This window comes from Python bivittatus, unplaced genomic scaffold (assembly GCF_059951505.1).
Source record: "Python bivittatus isolate LINGU-HERP-01145 unplaced genomic scaffold, Pbiv_v1 ctg000350_np1212, whole genome shotgun sequence".
In the NCBI taxonomy this organism is placed as follows: Eukaryota; Metazoa; Chordata; class Lepidosauria; order Squamata; family Pythonidae; genus Python; species Python bivittatus.
Window position 1 is genome coordinate 19595820 of NW_028277074.1, and position 19264 is coordinate 19615083.

The window sequence follows — 19264 nt, forward strand, 5'->3', positions numbered from 1 at the left end:
ACATGTTCAAATCTTTCTTCTCAGTTTCCTGGTATTTCTTTTCCTTTGGTTGCTGCTGTTCCCTTATATCCCATCTTTCCTCTAAATCAGTTCTCAGATGATTGGAGGCATAACTCTGGATTCATCTGACAAATCCATGCAGTTTTGTAGGCAACAATTTTGGAAGTGGTTTGCCATCGCCTTCTTCCTAGGGCTAAGAGAGAATGACTGGCCCAAATCTGGCTTTTGTGCCTAAGACTGGACTAGAACTCAGGTTTCCCCCCTCCTAGTCCCACACCTTAGCCACTTGACCAACTGGCTCTCATTAATATCATATCATATCATGTAGTAATATATATTTCACCTTTCATTTAGGAGCCCCCCCTCCATTTTTCCTCATGATAACCCCTGTGAGGTAGGTCAAGCTGAGAGAAAGACAGTGACCCAAAGTCATTCAGTGAGCTTCTGTGGCTGAGGATGGAGTAGAACCTGGGTCTGTCTCTGCCCCTAATCCAACATCTTAACTTTGATACCACACAGGCTTTCACTGTGCTCTCCTTTTGCCCATCTGGTCTTTGGTTTTTGCTACATCTTCCCATTAGAAGACAATAATTATGTATTTGAACCTTTAAATTTTCAATTGATGCATTTCTACACATAACACAGTCTCATATGAAAGATTCTTGAACTAAATATTGTATCATATTATCAGCCTGATAACCATTAATCCTATAAATATCAACCCAAACTGAAATCTTTGCAAACATGTCTTAATTGTAACAAATATCTAGTTTCTATATTACTAGATTATAGATATGAATGAAGAACTGTGAATTGAAATGTATGAAAAATAATTCAAGAAGATATGTGGCATTCTCATAGAGAAGGTGCATAATTTTATAAACTCATTGCATATTACAGGGTTTCAATATACTGAAATAGTATTTTAAACATATGAAACATCATTTTAAAACACACAGACTCAGAACTGCATATAAATAACAGCATTCATACTTTGTCACACAGTCAATATCAATAATCTCCACAATGCTGATGATGGTGTTCTAAAAGCTGGAAATACAAATGATCTGCAAGCTCTAATAATGAATGTCAAGGAGCATAGTGATGAAAATGGGATTAAGATTAAATATAAAGAAGACCAAATCAACAGGTATAGCAATCAGCCTTAGAATTAATAATAAAAACATTAAAGAAGTGGATAACCTCTGTCTTTTAGAATCATCTATCAACAGTAAGGAAACTAACAATCAAGAATTATGCTGCAGAATAGCACTTGGTAGGGTAAAAATGAAGGCCTTGCAAAAGATACTCAAGTTCCATGATAGGTCCATACTTACAAAGATCAGAACTGGCAAGGATTCTCCTAGCGACACTCTATGGAAATGAAAGTTGGACTTTGAAGAAGGAGGATAGAAAAAGTATTGACGCTTTTGAATGTTGGTTTTGCAAAATAATCCTGTGAATAACATAGATAGAGAAGAAATCAAACAAATGGATCTTAGAACAAATCCATCCAGAGTTCTCATTCAAGGCATTAATGACCAAACTATCACATTATATGAGGAGACAGCTCCTTTGTATAGTCCCTAATGCTGAGAAATGTGGAAGAGAAGAGAAAAAGATGACAATTGCCAGCAAGATGGATGGATTCAATTATAGTGGCAATGGGTACACTATTGACCTGTAGGGCCAGGTTGGGGACCAGTTGTCCTAAAGAAGTTCTGTCTGTGTGGTTGTTCAAAGTCAACACCAACTTGATATCACATAATCATATGCCTTAAAAATATTTTAAAATATTTATTAATATTTTACTCCAGAGGTATATGTGTATATCTATGAACCAGTAAGAGTCCTTAATAGAATTGCAGCAAGATATAAATGTAATAAGTAAATACATTTGTGAAAAACTTTTAATTACATAGCATCTATAAATATAATTGAATCAATTTTCCTCTTCATTTTCTTTAATAAACCACAGTACAACATTTTGAGTCATGACAAAAAATGTCATTATAACAAAAATTATAACACAACTTAAATGTAAATATAATTTACATATAAGATAATAGAAATTTGTAAATGCAAATAAAAGTAAATGTAAGTATAATTCTTTTGTTTTCATTTTGTTTATAAGGGCCCCAACAATTATTTACATAGCACTGCCTATTTTTGTGATGTTGTGCAGAAAAGAAGTAGTAGATTTGCAATGAGAGTGATAGCACACAAAGGGGCAAAAATGACTCCCTTCTCTCCACATCCCATTTTTTTTTCTATTAAGCATTTGGAATAATAATCCTTTAATCTACATCCTTACTGTAAATAAATCTAACTGAGAAAGCCTATGCAGGGTTTTCTTTTCCACAAATAAGCCTCACTGTACTCAGTAATTGTTACTATGAGGTAATTGCTCCAGGATTGTAGCCTACATGCACATTTAAACTCATATCCTACTTGCATTTTGCTTCTAATTTATGTTCTCTCCTGGGTCAGATTATGAGAGTTAGCCATGTGTTCAGTAGCCTGAAAGTTGAACTAAAACTGGAGAGACCTAATGAAGCCATGAAATGCATAGGATGATTTTGAACTGTCCACTATCAAACCTATCTCACCAAATTACTGCAAAGAAAGACAGGAGGATGAAGAAGAAGCCTGTACCTCATCTTGAGCTTGTTGAAAGAAAGTTATAAATGTAAAGCATAAATAAATAATGTCATGAACACTAATGCCAGCAGCAACAACAACAAGACGTGTTGGATATAAGTACAGTCTCTCATTCTGATTTATTTGGAAGAGTAGCTGTGACAGTTTATTTTCATAAGTTTTAATGCACACTTTGTTTAAACATTACAGTTTTTAAATAAAGAGCAATCATATTTTATTATTTTAGTTCTACTTTCATCCTCTGCGGACCATAACACTTGCTCTTTTGCAAGATCAAAATAAAGAAAGCTAAACATGCTTGTTTAGAGGAAGTACTATTTCAAGCTAAGCAAATATACATTGTGAACACTGAAGACAGTTTGCCTTGTTTATCATTTCTGTAAATGCAGTAGAGAAATGTGGAGCCTGAAATGTGGGAAAAAAATAATAGATTGTTCTGCCACCTATTGGCATGTTCATGAAATCCTTTTGAAAATCACCGTGTTTTCACAAGTCAAGGTCCCAAAGGATCATTTGGATGTGTTTTCCAAAAGATGCACTTAACGGCTCTTCATGTATTCTTTTTTAATATTTGTTTGGAAATGTTTTGTTCTGTTTAAGAGCATATTTGCATCTCTCTCTCTCCTACTAGTCTTGTTTCTGCCAATCTTTGCACTGTAAAAATCCTGCAGACAGACAGTATTCTGCAGTTCTACTAATTTCTTTTCTTTTTGAAAGGGAAGAAAGAAATGGCATAAGTGGAACTCCCAGACATCATACGTGTGAACTATGTCCACATTGCTTGCTATCATCGCCTCTCCCTTTCTTCTCAGTTCTGCCTATCCCCAATCTGCTCATTCTATTTATTTAAATTAAAACTTTATGCTACAATTTATCCTGGAAAGTTCTACATACACATGAATCATCATCATCATCATCATCATCATCACCATCATCATCATCATCACCACCACCACCACCATCACCATTCGTTCCTGTTCTCTAACAGTTCCATTCACCAATGTCATGCAATTGCATTATAACAAAGAAGGTAAAGACTGAGCAGAACACCCACTTCATTTCAGAAGCATTTAGACACCAACAGAACTTCTGAAAGTAGCACACAAAGACGTGACTGTTTCTCCTTAAAGGCACTTCTGCCAGAGCAAAGGCAAATAATGAAATGATAAAGACACTGGATTTGGAAACATGACCCCAAATGACCCTCCTTTTCTGTACCTCCTTATGCCACACTTTCATGCTGGGGAATAAGAAATGAGTTATTTTTAGCAATCTGATTTTAAAAATAAAAATAAAGAAAACTATAACATTTGCAATACTTTGAGCTTGCCACTCTGTGTCCAAAGACAATAGTAAGCTACATTGAGTGCTTCTACAATGTACAAAGGCTTCTAAAGGCAATAATGCAGCAAATGTGATTTTGCTTTTAGATTCAGAAAGTGAGATAAGTGGTTTAGTACTCCTTTAAACTCATGGCCATTAAATGCATTTTAGCCATCCCAGTACTCTATTGTTTGTGGACTGCTCACCTGACCAATGTCATCCAAGACTACCTCTCCAAGCACTCTGAACTGTGCTAATTGATCTCTTAATTGGCTCAGTCAACACAGCAGACTCCATCGCACAACAAGCACTAATTGCTACAAGCTTGCTTTTGAAATGTTAAGTACCTTGAAGAACAAGCTTCCTGCACTGACTCTGCATTGTAGGTTTGAGGAGGCAGATTAATATGGGGGCTTTTATCTCAGAACACTGTCCTGCTTTCTTTCCCACATTCATTCTTTCTTCCACACTACCTACATATTTCTAGAATTTTTTTGTAGAAGTATGAAACTATCATAAGTGGGTTTGATTTTTTAAAAAATTGTATGCTGCGGGTAAATTTAGGCATCCATTACTGATGATGGTGGTGATGGTGATGATAATGATTTTACCTCTTCATTCTAAATTTATACTTAAATTAATGTTTTTATAGGTAGGCACTCCCATTCTCTCATAGTAAGTCAATTCAGTTAAATTTTTCATCAGTAATTTTGAAGTTCTGCCAAAAGCAGACAAATGGCCTAGTTTGAAACATAAATGAGTCGAAAAGGTAAATTACAATCATTTAGTTTTTATAATGTAACTAAAACCATTAAATGAGGACAGCTTAATGGTATTTTTACTGTGACAGATCTGAATGTTAACCTGATAGACTCTGTTCCTCACCTAAGATATTATCAAAATAGCCAGTTTAATGGCAGTAGATGGCAAATATTTTTAAGTGTTTTTTTTTCCCTGGTTGCAGTTTGGCAGGAGGATCAGTAAAAAGAGAACACTGGCTAGTAGTAAATTTAACCTGTCTTCTATAGAGAAGGTCCAAATTTAGTGAATGTTACAGTACTGTGCTGGCAGAGACCTGTGATAACCATGACCTATTGCATACGTCTTCACTTCCAAGGTGCTTCTAAGGGCACTCTGAAACCCTCTATTTATATGGCAGTTTGCTTCAGAAGGGTTGGTTCTGAGTAGGGCTGTTCTGTTCTATCTTTGGAACAGGCTCTCAGGCCTGTAGTCAATATTGTTTGGTTGGACAGGAATGTCTGAATATGGTGTAAAAATCTGCATGTGGTCATGACTGTGGAGAAATTCAGAATTGCAATTTTCTGCCTAATTTGGGGGTGGTGAATCAAAAAGCAGGAAAGTGCATTCTCTAAAACTCTGAAAAAGAAAGTTCTTCTGAGAAAGTTTGGATTTATTAAAATGGAATGAAACTGCATTATCAATTTATACCAGGGATCAGAAATATGGGGCTTATGAGGGCCAAAACAACAGTGATACCCCAGATGCCATTTAAGACTCCCTGAAATACCCCAGATATTTAGCAACTATGTCATTGCATAATATTGTGTGATGGCTTCGGAGGCATGAAAAAGTTGTCCACACATGGCTTTGACTGGTAAATGAATGAAGCAATTGCCAAGGAAGAAGACTGAAAGGAGTAGGGGCTAGCCCATTATCTCCTTTATCAATATTAAAATATATTGGACTGGATCTCAGTTTTACTTAAAATTATCTATCCCATTTGCTAGTTGTAAAAGTAAGCAGTGGGAAAATCACAGTAAAATTCTATTAAAAACTGATGCATGACTATTCTACTAAATTTACCAGGCTTTGAAAGGTGGGTTCCAGGCCCAGCTCACACTAGAGTTTATTACCTATAAAGCTAAAAACTATTAAGCAATGGACGAGTTGTAGGTGCACCATCACTGGAGGTTTTCAAGAAAAGACTGGACAGCTATTTGTCTGGGATGGTCTGAGGATTCCAGCCCTGGGCAAGGTTTGGACTAGAAGACCTCCAAGATCCCTTCTAACCTTATGATTTTTTGATAAAGCCTTATACAGAATGGCACTGGGATATATCAGGTTCCGCCTTACTAAATATGATTCTTCCCATTCAAACTGAACATCTAGAAGGTCCTGCCAAAGGTCCTATGAGAAGTCAAGGAGTTGATCCAGAAGGCAGTAGTAGCCTCCACACTTTGGAACACACTGCCCTGAGAGATACACTTGGCCCTACTGTGCTGTCTTCTGGAAGGTCCTTAAAGTTATTTTGTTTCAATGGGTTTTCAGACCTTAGGATGATTGGTAGGTAGCCATCTGTTATTTTTTGTTTTTAAATTATTTGAGGTATTTTGAATTTTGGTTTTGTCTTCCATACACTACTAATTTCAGTTGGGGTGGAATACAAATATTGTAAAACAAGCAAACAATCAGACAGGTAAAAGGATGCTTATGGATAGTTACTTCTCCCAAAGGCCCCTCAAGCCTTAGGTGAGTCTATGAAGCTGAACTGAAAGTGTTGTGGCCATTATGTGAATTGCACTGGGACAAACTGAGGGATGTATAACATGTTTTAAATATTTCAGCCATTCTGTATTCTGTGTTCAAAATAAAACACAGGTTTTTGGGTGTTTTTGTTTTGATAACAAAAAAAATGTCCATTTTCAATGCTCTTTTAGATGTCAGAATATTGTCTTGCTTCTTGCAATTAAGTGCTGTTTTTGTTTTTGTTCTTTTTAAATCCTGTCTGGACCAGTACAGCCAGAGGGATCAGTCATATCTCTGATGCTATGTATGCTGTTATAAGGGTAGCGATTTAGAACAAAGCAACAAGTATTTGAGAAGCACATGGCACAGTGTGGGAGCCATTTTGGTTCTGACCATAGCTGGAGAAAGAGCTACAGGGGAAACTGTTGCAAGGAACTTATGGATTTTGGGATTCAGTGCTGATGATTCTGCTACTGTGAAAACTAGTGATGGCTGGTGAGTTCTCGAAAAGTTCTCTGTGAGAATAACTTCCTTTAGTTTAGTTGGCAGAATGAATAATGGCTCTCTTGGAGCTTTTGACCTGGGTACATTTGAAAAAGCAGTAACTGGTTGGTAGCCTTGCTTAGACTATGGTATTTCCTTATATTTTTGTTCATGGATATTTCCAAATACATGCAAAAATGCTAGTTGATTTGATGTGTGGACTCTTTTCATGCTGCTGCTGTGGACTATTGGTGCAATTCATGCTAATTTTACTGCAAAGGCATGTTTGAACCTTCTTATTGGTTTGACCTGCTTGCTGTGTTTGTCTATCTCTTTAGCAGTTCAAGTGTTAACCGAAGACTTGTTTTGCTGAGCGAAGGTGTGTGCATGACTCATTATTATTTCAGAATGTTTTAAGATGTGTAAATACTGTCAGCTAGTGGGGGTGGGGGGTGGATACCTGTGTGTATATTTCCCACACGTATTGTCCTTCTTTCTTTCTTCTGATATTCTCATCTCACCAGGCTGGAACTGAAATTCTTTTTGTGAAAATTTCACGGAAAAGAAAGTGAGTAATATTTGTAAAACTTGAGGCTAAATTTGCAAAGTCAATACTGAGTAGAGGAATAGTGACTATGTTCCTCACTGTCTGCAAAGTTAGGTTCAGATTAAGAGGCTTAGTCTCAAACACTTTTTAAAAAAACCCATTTATGTGAAAGGGCTGATTAGAACATTATTTTCGGCCATAAGATACTCCTATCCTGGAAAAAGAGGCAATTGGTTTGAAAAGGGTATGTAATAGATTAGGTCCTAGGTTTGCATACTAGAAGTAGCAGTAGCAACAGCAGCAACAACTACCACCTAATCTCTCCACACATTCCTTTCAATTAGCATAACCTCCGGGCAAACGAAGGCTATGTGAGTTCAAGGAAGGCATCCCAGGAAGAAACAAATTGCTTTTTTTAAAGATTTTTTTTAAAATCGCACCTTTATTATTTTTATAAGTAACTCAAGGCGGTGAACATACCTAATACTCCTTCCTCCTCCTATTTTCCCCACAACAACCCTGTAAGGTGATTTGGGTTGAGAGAGAGGGACTGGCCCAAAGTCACCCAGCCGGCTTTGATGCCCAAGGCGGGACTAGAACTTACAGTCTCCTGCTTTCTAACCTGATGCCTTAACCACTAGACCAAACTGGCTTTTTTCAATGAGAATTTTAAAAAATGTTTTAAAGCAATCTCTTTTGCTAATTTTCTACAACATGGTCAATGGGTGATAGTCAGCTTGAGCTTCTATCCCATTCTTGTGGCTCTGAAAAAGAAATGAGCAAGAGGAAGCTTGTTCTAAGTTCCCCCTTGTTTCCTGTGACTGAAACACTTGAACTTTTTTGAGTTTTGTTCTAATGAAATGCAGCCAACACTAAATGTTCCAACAGAACATAGCTATTTATTTTATTATTACTCTGAGATTGAAACAGAATGCAGTCTTAACTGTGTGCTCCATCGTAGACTCATTTTCACATAACTACAAGTTGTAGCAGCTTTGATATATGGTATTCAATGTTTTCTTCTACAAACAGTAAAAGCTACACAATATACCTGAACTGGGTAACCTGCACCTCTTGACCTAATTACATGCATCCCTCTGTCAAATTTTTAAATCCCTCTGAGATCAGCTCAGAATTCTGGTTAGAGTGATCTCTAGTTCAGTTTGCTGTAGGGCCCTTAACTGTTTATTCCTAGGAATATGTCACAAAAATCAATGGGTGTACATAAAGGAATATTTGAAGCCCCTATTCACTCATGAGCTTACGAGTAGAAAGTTTATATGCATTTTTTTCCACAGGCAGCCATAGTTACATGAATTGGTTTTTATGTTGTTACTCTGGTCTATCATCAAGTGGTCTTGCAACACGTGAAAACAGCTGCTCCATATCTTGGCAGCTGAGATCTTTTAGACTGACATTTGTTAATATTTTCTTAAATCTTCTAATGTTTCCAGTTAATTATATGGCTAATGGACATTCAATATTTGTTTAGCTCCCCCACCCTCTACTTGTTGACCTATGCTGCGTGTAAAGTATTTCCAGCAAATATAACCTGTGATTTTCCTTTGATTGATGTTATTAATTGCATTGACTGACACAATCCTTGGAAGAGTGGGAATTATTTCACAGAATGTGTACTGTATGGTTTTTGACCTTATTGTTCGTACGTTTTATTTAAACCTGAGCTAAGTTCACAAAGGTAACTATTGTGAGCTATCAGGAAATGACAGACTAAATTTTGTGGCTTTTATTTGTTTATCTGTTCCCAAGTGCTATAGCAGTTGAAATAGGCAGACTATATAGAAGCAAACTCTACATTTCTCCTTTTCACTTTCACACCTCTGACATTCATGCAACAGATATGTTACTTAGTAACAGGTTCGATTTAAAAAAAAAATGAGGTAGATCCCATGCAAATGATCTAACAAAACAAGTATTATAAAATGTAACTTTATTTTGGCTCCCAAAATAACATCCTAAATCCATGAGTTGTTTTGTACATGCAGACCTTACTTCAGGACAAGAGGTGACATATTTTGATCTATAGCAGGGATCAGTATCATGCTATCAATGTATATCAGGTATCCCATCGTTCCTGAAAAATAAGGCAACTCAAATGAAGAGAAGAGAAATTTTCTGGAATTTAGCCATTTTTATGGGATCTTGTAGGAGAATTCGGAAATCTCAAGAGAGGGGCTTTCAGCATTCACACATAAGATCTTGATTGCTGAAATCTTCTGAGATTGAGTGATTTCCCAAGATTTCAAGCAAAGTATAAATCTGTATATAGAAGCTCTAGAACTGGGAAGACTGGTAATGCTGATATAGGTACCTGAATGCTGACATGTTTTCCATGATTGTTTTTTCTCCACATTGAGTTGCTGAAAGAAAATGTTAGGAACTTTAGAGCACGCTATCTACTCACACCATTCCATAAGCAGCCGTCTCAGGTCCTGTTGTTACATAATGCAGTACAGTGTTGCATTTGGGTAACATGTATGGATATCTGATATACTGTATTGTTGTTTAAGCAAAATAAAATTCAGTCCTAAGAATATAAGTACTGTCCAGTCCCCTTTTAAAACCATCCAAACTGACTGTACTACCACAAACATTGACACTGACTTCTGAAATTTACCTATTTACAGTGTCAAAAAGAATTTACTTCTGTTAAGGAAGGAAATTATCTCCATATAATTTTTATTCTCCAAGTCTTTGGAGAGGTTATTTTGCCAATTTGTAAAAGTATATTGCCAATGGAGTTATACATATGATTATGCCAATACTGAATTTTAATTTAAAGAGAAACCAGATGATGATGATTAATAGCAATATGTACATTTCAGGAACATGGCAACATATACAAAACAGAGTTGTATTGGCTCCAGTTCCAGACTTATTTTCAAAAATTCTGTCATACCTACATGTAGAAGAAAGAGACAAATAAGTCAAAATTTCATTAAATATTAAGAGTAGTGGGATTGAAAGAAGTCAAGTCAGGAACATTGATTTTTGGTTTGTTTGGATATAATTTTGTTATGCAAAAGTTTATTTTGTTAGAATATAGCACTCTCCCAACCCATTCTGCCATTTCTTTTCATAGATTTTTTAGATATATAATAAGATGCTAGCTAACCTCAGCAAGAGGAAACATCAAGAGAGTAGCTGATCACAAACTCTCACTAGTAGAAACACATAGGTGAAGAAGAGAAACTTTGAAAAAAAAAACAAGCAATTATTTCTTATATGGAGAACTAGGTTGAAGAAGCAGTGAAGTAAACAAGCTGTAATGTGGTGTTGGACTCAAAAGAGAAGAAGATAAAACACACACAAAACAAAGAGGAAGAAGAACTGGTCTTCCTCAGCAAACATCGTCACCTGATCCAGTTTCTGAGCATATCGACACTTACCAATTAAACTGGTCCTACCCTGTAGGAGGCAGTATTCATGCTGTCTGTCTTAAGAAGATCCTGTCTGCTCTAAGGCACTTTGGCAACAGCTTGCAAGGGATTCTGAACAGCAGGCTATCCCTTCTTTTCACTGGACAATTTTCCAGCTGCTATGCCTTCCCAGCTTTTTCTTCCAGGAAAGCAATTGCCAATCTCTTTCCTGTGGGTGGCACTTCCTAGACATTTACACCTCTGTCTGTGTCTATGTGTGTGTTTGGGCTACATAGAAGATGAAGGTGAAATCCTTATACCACATGTGACTGGACAAATTAAGGGGAAAAAAATCACAAGGAAAGTAAGAAGCTCAGGGAAAGAAAAATAGCAATTTTTAAAAATGTGCTGGGTTTAAAAAAAAACCAACCTTTTGTTTACAAAGGCAGAGCTTTAGCCAGTGTGCTATTACAGCATTCACAGTAAGTACTTGAAGATGTATTAGTGGCTACAGTAACCACTAACTCAACTGAAGAAGTTTCTGTCTCTGCAAAGTAGCCAAGGGATTAGTCTATAATAAACTGGGCAGAAATGGGCAGACATTTCTGAGATGACATAACATGGGAAACTGTACTTCAGAAGTAGAGCATAAAAATGTGTCCTGAGATTGTTTTGACATTGAGTGGGTATCAGTAGAGGGCAATGTTATCAGTTATTATCCTCCAGGAATGGTTGCAGATCCATTCTAGTGATGTGGCAACTGGGTACTGCAGAAAAGCCTTCTGAGAGATTGAGAAAGCACTAAGTGACTTTGCGATGGATGGTGAGAACTTAACATCAGCCTACAGATTGAATCTTCCAACAAAATCTTGACATACTTTCCCCTATCCTGCTGTCCCCTTTCCCTCCCCCCTTCTCTCCCCCCTCACCTTTTGGATTACTTCAATCACATACCAATTCTTAGATGCTAAATTTTGTAATCTTTTAAGTAGCTAAGTAAAGAAACAAGGAGAATAAGATCTGTTGTGATTCTCAAAGCTTGTGCATATAGTCAATATCTTCTTAGTCAAAGAATAGAAAGGGGTGTAATTTGAATGTTTGTGGCATGGCCACAAATCAGAATGGAATCTGATTGTGTGAAAAATACAATAAATGCAAGACATTCAGCAGAGAAATCCTTGGAATGTGTAGCTGACTGATGGACCTCAGTAGTTAAACGTGGGAAAACCCCAAGGGGTATTCCCAGAATAATGGATTGACTGACAAATCTACTGTAAATGTGGGATAAATTGAAAGTGATTCCTAGATGTCAGGGGCGGCAATTCCACAATGGATGTAGAAGACCCAGACAGGTCATCTTTTGTAGCATAGGTTTCACTTTTGTAACATAGGTTTCACTTACAAATCCTTAGTAAATGCAGAATAAGTGAAAAGAGATTCCTGTAGGGTCAGTTCAATTAATAAATCTACAGTAACTTAAGTGAGTGGAAAGAAAAGACAGCATAAAGGTACACCTGACACTCAAATTGTATACCATGGGGTCTAGCTAAGGCAGGAATCAATGGGCAAATGCCTTCTCACTTATACATTTAAAGGAGGAGCCTGAGTCCACTCCATCCAAAACAGTGAATTTTACATGTTCGAAGGAAGTCTTCATACTTACTGTGTTGAAGCTCCACAACTTCAGGTATGGTCAAACTTTAGAGGGAGTCTCTTCACTACTCCTAAGGTCCCCAAACCATGAACAGCAAGTTTAGCAAATTCCCTCTCACCTTAAATTAACTTATAGCAACCTATATCATTTAAACTTTTCTTCATCCTCAGGTGTAATATACAGTGAAAGGCAGAGAAATGGTGTGTCTTTTTTGTAGCCTGCAAAAACGACTGATAAACATTCCTACCTCAAGAGCAGGATGGTGAATGCCAAAGTTCTACAAAAAAGGGCCAGAAATTGAAAGGCAAGAATTTACAAGTTCAAACTCCAGCCTCCATTTGTTTGTATGTGGATATATTACTTATGCTTGCCACTCCCACTCCATTTTCAAGGGCAGTACAATACTAATTCTACACAATTGCCTGCACGACTATGAGAGGAGGGCATATTTAATCAGAATGCAAGAAGGATGTAAGGATGCAGGACCAAACAAATCAAAGGCCTAGAATGGGGAGATCTTATCTTTATTACTCGTAGCCTGAGCAATAGCCAAAGATCTTCTGGTGAATGAGCCAAATGTATTGTGGAACTGTGACAGAAAGGCATGATAGGACTTGATATGGATAGGAATGATAGTAGTTTAATTCATTTTTAATTCATACTTGTTTAATTCTTTATGTAAAATGGATACTTGCTTAAACAACTTGTAGCAACAGGGAGTTGGATGGAATGAAATGCAGACTTGCGTATAACATATAAGAACAAAACATTTATACTTTAGATAAATTAGCACCTGAATCTTTGCTGCATGTGGCCAAGAAAACTTGTCATATCTGACTTTTCGAAGCCCCTTAAGATACCCCTTGGTAGGCATATATAAATATCTATTTGTGTTTTCAATACTTTATACGCTACACCATGTTTTCCTATGTCAAAAACCTAGGATTTTGGTCATTTGAAGACTATGCATGACGCAAACATTAGCTAGAGTACAGCATGAAATATTGTCTATGAATTCCAATAAGTGTTGTCTCTGAAGAGGACTTCTCAGAATTGTGGGACTCTTTATGGGTATTTTAGCAGAGATGATGCTTGTAAGTAATCTCATTCTAAAGTACTTCATTTTCAAGAATACACTTACATCACTAATTGTTTCCACAGAAAGTGGTGTTTTAATGCTGCAAGTTTCCGTCTTGCTTCCCCTCCCTTTCCCTCTGCCTCACTTGAGGGCTTCTGTTTCATTCAAAAGAATTTCCTTCTTTTTAGGTTAAGTTTAAGAATTTATTTTAATTGCCACAGCTGCCATTTTTCAAGATGTGATTTCAAGAAAGAATGATACAAACTTTCACCACATAATTTTCTGATTATCAAATACTGGTTTTCCTGAAATACTTGTCAATTCATCTTTTTGTTTGTTTGTTTGTTTGTTTGTTTCACATAAACATTCGTTTTCTAAATTATGCATTCTACTGTCTTTGAGTAAAACTTTGGGAATTATACCCTAGCAGTGTGTAAAACTAACACAAAGGGGGAGGTGAAGCAGTGGTACAAGCTTCAGAGAGCAGTATCCAGAGAAAGGCTTTGAAACAGAGTAAGGACTGCATAGGCACACGCCCCCATGAATGGGAAATTCCTCTGAGAAACTGGCTCTTTTATATTAAGAGGCTGATCCTCTACAGTCCCAACAGGCCAGCGCAAGTAACGAACAAAACAAGAGCTGAAATTGATCAAAAATGTCTGAAGGTCTAGGTTCCAGATCAAAAGACTGCTGCTTTGAAACTCTTCAGGAAGACGCTGGAGGCTCAAGAACAAAATGAAACTTCAGGTGAGTTAAAGCTTTCTATTCTTAATTAATCCATGGGAGTCTATGGTGACCTCAGGCATCAATGAGGCTTCAGATCTGGAGTGTAAAGGATACTATCTGCTGTCACGGTTAGGTAATACGTAAGGTTGTCTTAATTAACCAAAACCATTAATGAAAACCATTCCATTCAGCAGCCACACAAAATCTTATTTTGGTAGCCATCATATCTGTTTGCTTTGATATATTAATTTCTTAGCCAAGGTCCCCTGCCAAACCCTGAAAACCTAGTGATGAAGAATGTAGTATTTAAGCAAACCTTTTCACTGGTTGTATCCTACTTCTCTTTGTTATATATATGTTATATAGCAGGGTTCCTCAACCTTGGCAACTTTAAGACGGGTGGACTTCAACTCCCAGAAGTCCACCCATCTTAAAGTTGCCAAGGTTGAGGAACCCTGTTATATAGGACAGCCTTTTCTTGGTCCAATGTAACATTTCTGTTGTGGCAGTTTCCCTCTCCTTGTCTCCAAGAACCACCTACTTATTTGTGTATTTTCACACTCAAACAGAATGTCTAGACAGAATGTCTAGTAAAAAGTAGTCATTAAAAGTATGTGAAAAAAAATCAGTAAACAAAGTGCCATACTTTTTGACATACAGTAAATTAAAATGATTAGAGATGACCTATAAAATGAGTAGATGTTGCTCATTTTTATCAGTAGGAAACAGAATTCAGTGAAAGGTGAAATTGTATTGCACTTGGATATAAGAAAACCTCTTTGGGCCAAGACAGCACAGAGCAAAATAAATACATTCATCTGTTTTAGAAGTATTGCAAATGTAAACAGAAAAGATAAATTCAAATAATTTATTGTCATGCATCAATTTTTGATGTGTAAAATTACTATAGACTGGTTGATTTTTTGAAATGCACAGTAAAAGAATTGCCAAAGTTTAAACTATCTAATAAGAACTAATTCCAGCATTCTGAGCTGCTCAGTTGAGCCATTCAGAGTGTACATATAGCTGCGTGCACTTTTTAGTTCTGTACAGCCTCACAATTCACTCTTGGATTTTGGTTTGGTTATTCATAGTTCACACACTGGGTCTTGCCAGAAATCTTGAAAATCTAAAACCTCTTATTCATAATTCATTTAGCTCCTAAATGAAATGGACAAATCTTGCATATTTTGCTTTTCATAACATAACAACTTTTCAGGTGTAAAGAGGTTTTCTCATATTTCCACATCAATATTTCCACTTTTGTATATTTCTGTTTAAAGTCCTCGCAAAAAATTTACAGGTAGTCCCTGGATCAAGAAGGCCCAGGTTATAGATGACCCATAATTAAGAATGGAGCCTATTGTAGCAAAATTTGAGTTAAATACACAATGATTCAGGTTAAATATACAATGGTTCACGTTCATTGCACAATACTACTTCTACAGTATTATACAATAATACTGTTCCAGCCTATGTGCAAATTCGACTTAAGGACAGACCTTGGGAATGGAACTTGTTTTTAAACTGGGGAGTACCTGTACGTCTTTTTGGCATGTTTTTTAACATATGAACATTGGTATGCCAATGTATCTTTTTGATATATGCATTTTTCCAGGAAAATTTTTTAATATACATCTATTTAGTTTACTATATTAGCCTCATGTAAATACTTTTACTTAACTACTATATACTTTTTTGTGCACAGTTTCTTCAAATGTTTGCACAGAATTTAATAGGTCCTTCACAAAATATGGAAAAGTGAAAGAACAATAACAACAATACCACTTTACATATTAGTCTAGGAAGCATGGATTATGTTGGTTCATCTAAAAATATATTTGTCCAAAGATTCAATGTAGGTTTCCCATTTTTTTAAAAAAGCAATCCCATGGGGAAAATGCATACACTAGAGCAAGATATTTCCAGTCATGAACAACTGCATATATAGTATATTTTGATTGGTTCATTATAAAGCTGTTTGTCTAGAGGAAGCAACTCACATAAATTATTTTAATGTATTTAGGAAAAGTGTGGGGAAAAAGGTAATTCAACTATTATAGCCTGCACTGATAAATGAACTTTAGGCAGCAGCTTACAACATTGTCCTCAAACTGTAGTAGAGGGCAGAGAAATAAATACTGTGATTGTTTGAAGTTTTTTTAGCCAGGAAATGATGACTTTGTGACCTCTCAAGTGCCCTGTCTGCTGACCTCTGAGGATATTTAGCCAGCAGTTAACATCTGTGGTCCCATCAGTAGCAGTGAAATAAAAGGTACTTAATGCAAGGCAGCTCTTTCACAAGGTTAGAGAGAATCAATAGGTGATGTGTTTAATGTGGTATCACTATCAGGTCTCATCTCACTTTTAAAACTGAAATATCCACAGTGGGACATCATTGTAGTCACTCAGCAGAGAGATCTTTAGCATAGCAATACTCTTTCACCTAGGACTGAGAACTCTAAAGATTGGCCGAGGGATAAATCTTCCAATATAGAATAAATAGCTACTGCTGAATTAATTAATAAGTGGGGAGACTTTCCTAGCAATTTTTATTCAGGGCCCTTTTCTTTCCCCAAGCTCAATTGTCTTAGAATATAGTTAAATGCATTCGCTTTTTGAAGAACAATCCTTCACTGGAAGAAAAAGAAATTGGGATGAAAGGGCTTTACCCTTTAAAAAAAGTCAGCTTATTATTATTTCTGATTTTGATCATCTTCCAATTGGAGATAAAATGTAGGATTTGAAATATTATGTGGTGGTTCCTGTTATAGCAATATTTTGATCTGAAATTCACGGGATGTTCAAGATTATGTCTATGCATATTTAGAAAATGATTCCAGAGTTGTGGTTCAAAACATTTGAGAACAAGAGGGTGGCACCTCACAGGTGTATCTTTTTTTCAAGCCTGAAAAAAAATGTAGCTGCTCTAAGCAGGTGCTGCACTCACAGATTTTGAAGCATCTCTTCCCAGTCATTTTCAGAGTGTGACCAGACTTAGTCAAGATAACTTTAGAACAATTGCTATTCATCAAGGATGCCCATATTTTTCTTAGTTCCATCCCCAGGACTTAGAATTTATCAAGAAATAACTCATCATGCACTGGAGAGTAGCCAGAAGGATTACTACACAACATTGGAAGAATTAATCTCTACCTGATTTACAGCAGTTCATTGTCAATGTATTGTCTAGTGATGTTTGAACTACAGTTGCCTTCCTTTTCTTTTTAATTTTTTTTTTTCCAAAACAGGCTCACAAGGAGGACATGACAGTAATAGCCATCTTCCACTGTTGTACTCTAGCAAGTAGCATTTAAGATATGTTTAGACTTAGGTAGTTGTATAAGTCATTGAACCATTGATAACTTCTAATTTAGATGGTTTTAAAACGACTGTCAACACATCTAATGGTACTAAATTCCACAGTTTGACTATGGACAATGTAAAGAAATATTTCCCTTTTTTCATCCTTATATATCTTTGGCAATCCCAGGAGCTCCACACAGGGATTTGAATGAATGGAAGAATAATTTAACTGATTTTATTCCATAGAACAGTTGATGCTTACACAGTGCAAATGAAAATCCATCATGGATGCACTAGCAACCCTCTTTTCCTCTCCTTGATTGGTGTCTCTGTGTTTCAGATGTCACTTCAATCTCATATTTCCTTACAGCAAAGTGTTCATTGAGTTTTCCTTACTGCCTTGAAGCAACCCTCCAATGACTAATTGCTTGGATTGAGACTGCACATCAACAAGTATTTTAACATTTTCAAGACTCTGGGATGGGGCCTATATTTTCTGTACTGAATCCCAATGTTATGCCTACCTATCTATGCTCATGATAGATACCAAAATTAATAAAGAATATGTGCAGAGAGTATGCATTCACTCATACTTCGGATGTGTATACAATGGAGAAACAAATGTGAACATCTGATTCAGAAATCCCCAAGAAGCCAGAGAAGAGGCAGAGAAGCCAGTTAAAAAGGAACCATTCCTTCTGGAATGACAGAAGGAATTTTCTTACATTTTTACCTATCTTCCCACTAGCTTGTTCACATTTCCCACCAGATTACCTCCATTTGAAAGGAATGCATCATTATTTTGGCAATGTTAGTTTGTTAACAGCAACAGATCCTTTACTAATCCTACGATTTGGCTCCATTCATCAGTCTCTCACCTGCAATCTCTTAATCTTTCACTGTGGCTTTCGATGAGGCTTTGGAGTCGTGTTTGGCTTTTACAGGTGAAGTGGAATCCTGAAGGTGATAATTACTTCCTCAGTACTTTCTTTGCGGGTTATGAGATAAGCTCTTTAACCTAAGAAAACAAACCTGTTAGCTGAAGTGCAAGTAGAGGTCAACTAAGCTGCCATCACACTATGAGAAACCTTATATAATCAAGCTGACACAATCATACTGTTTCATAAATATTGATAAGCTAATCATAGCAACTAGCATGGAAATATTCCCAAAAGGTTCTTGCCATTTAAAACAGAATTGCATAGTGGTAAATAAATAAGTTCTTTTATTTCGGTCAATGACCAGCTAACACAATAACCAGACAAAAACAAGAACAGGGCAAAGAACAAATACAAAGGGGAGAATTCCAGATCCATGTCAGCTATTGAACAACATTCAGATATACTGTAATACAGTTGTAAAATATTATTCTTCAGGTTACAACTCAGAGATAAAACTAATATATTAAGCCTGTCAACAAAGAGGGAACAAATTATTACTCTGTTATAGGGCTAATAAAATTGATTAGAGCAGTTTTAATGGAGGAAAAGAATTTGATTCAGTACACTGTTGATGGCAAATATAGTGATAGCAGATAAAAGAGATTTTTCAGTGTGTTTGCACATATCCAAGCCCGCTATTATCTGTGAATTTTGATTGCCTTCATGCAAAATTTATGC

At 36.4% G+C, this 19264-nt stretch overlaps 1 long non-coding RNA gene across 1 annotated transcript; it reads left to right on the forward strand.

Annotated features, from left to right (window-relative positions):
- The first annotated feature begins 7462 nt into the window (after window positions 1-7462).
- LOC112540121 (uncharacterized) lies at window positions 7463-18214 on the forward strand. The gene is made up of 3 exons (XR_003084194.1): window positions 7463-7522; window positions 14215-14360; window positions 18016-18214. It is a non-coding gene; the product is annotated as an uncharacterized LOC112540121 (long non-coding RNA).
- Window positions 18215-19264: the final 1050 nt, after the last annotated feature.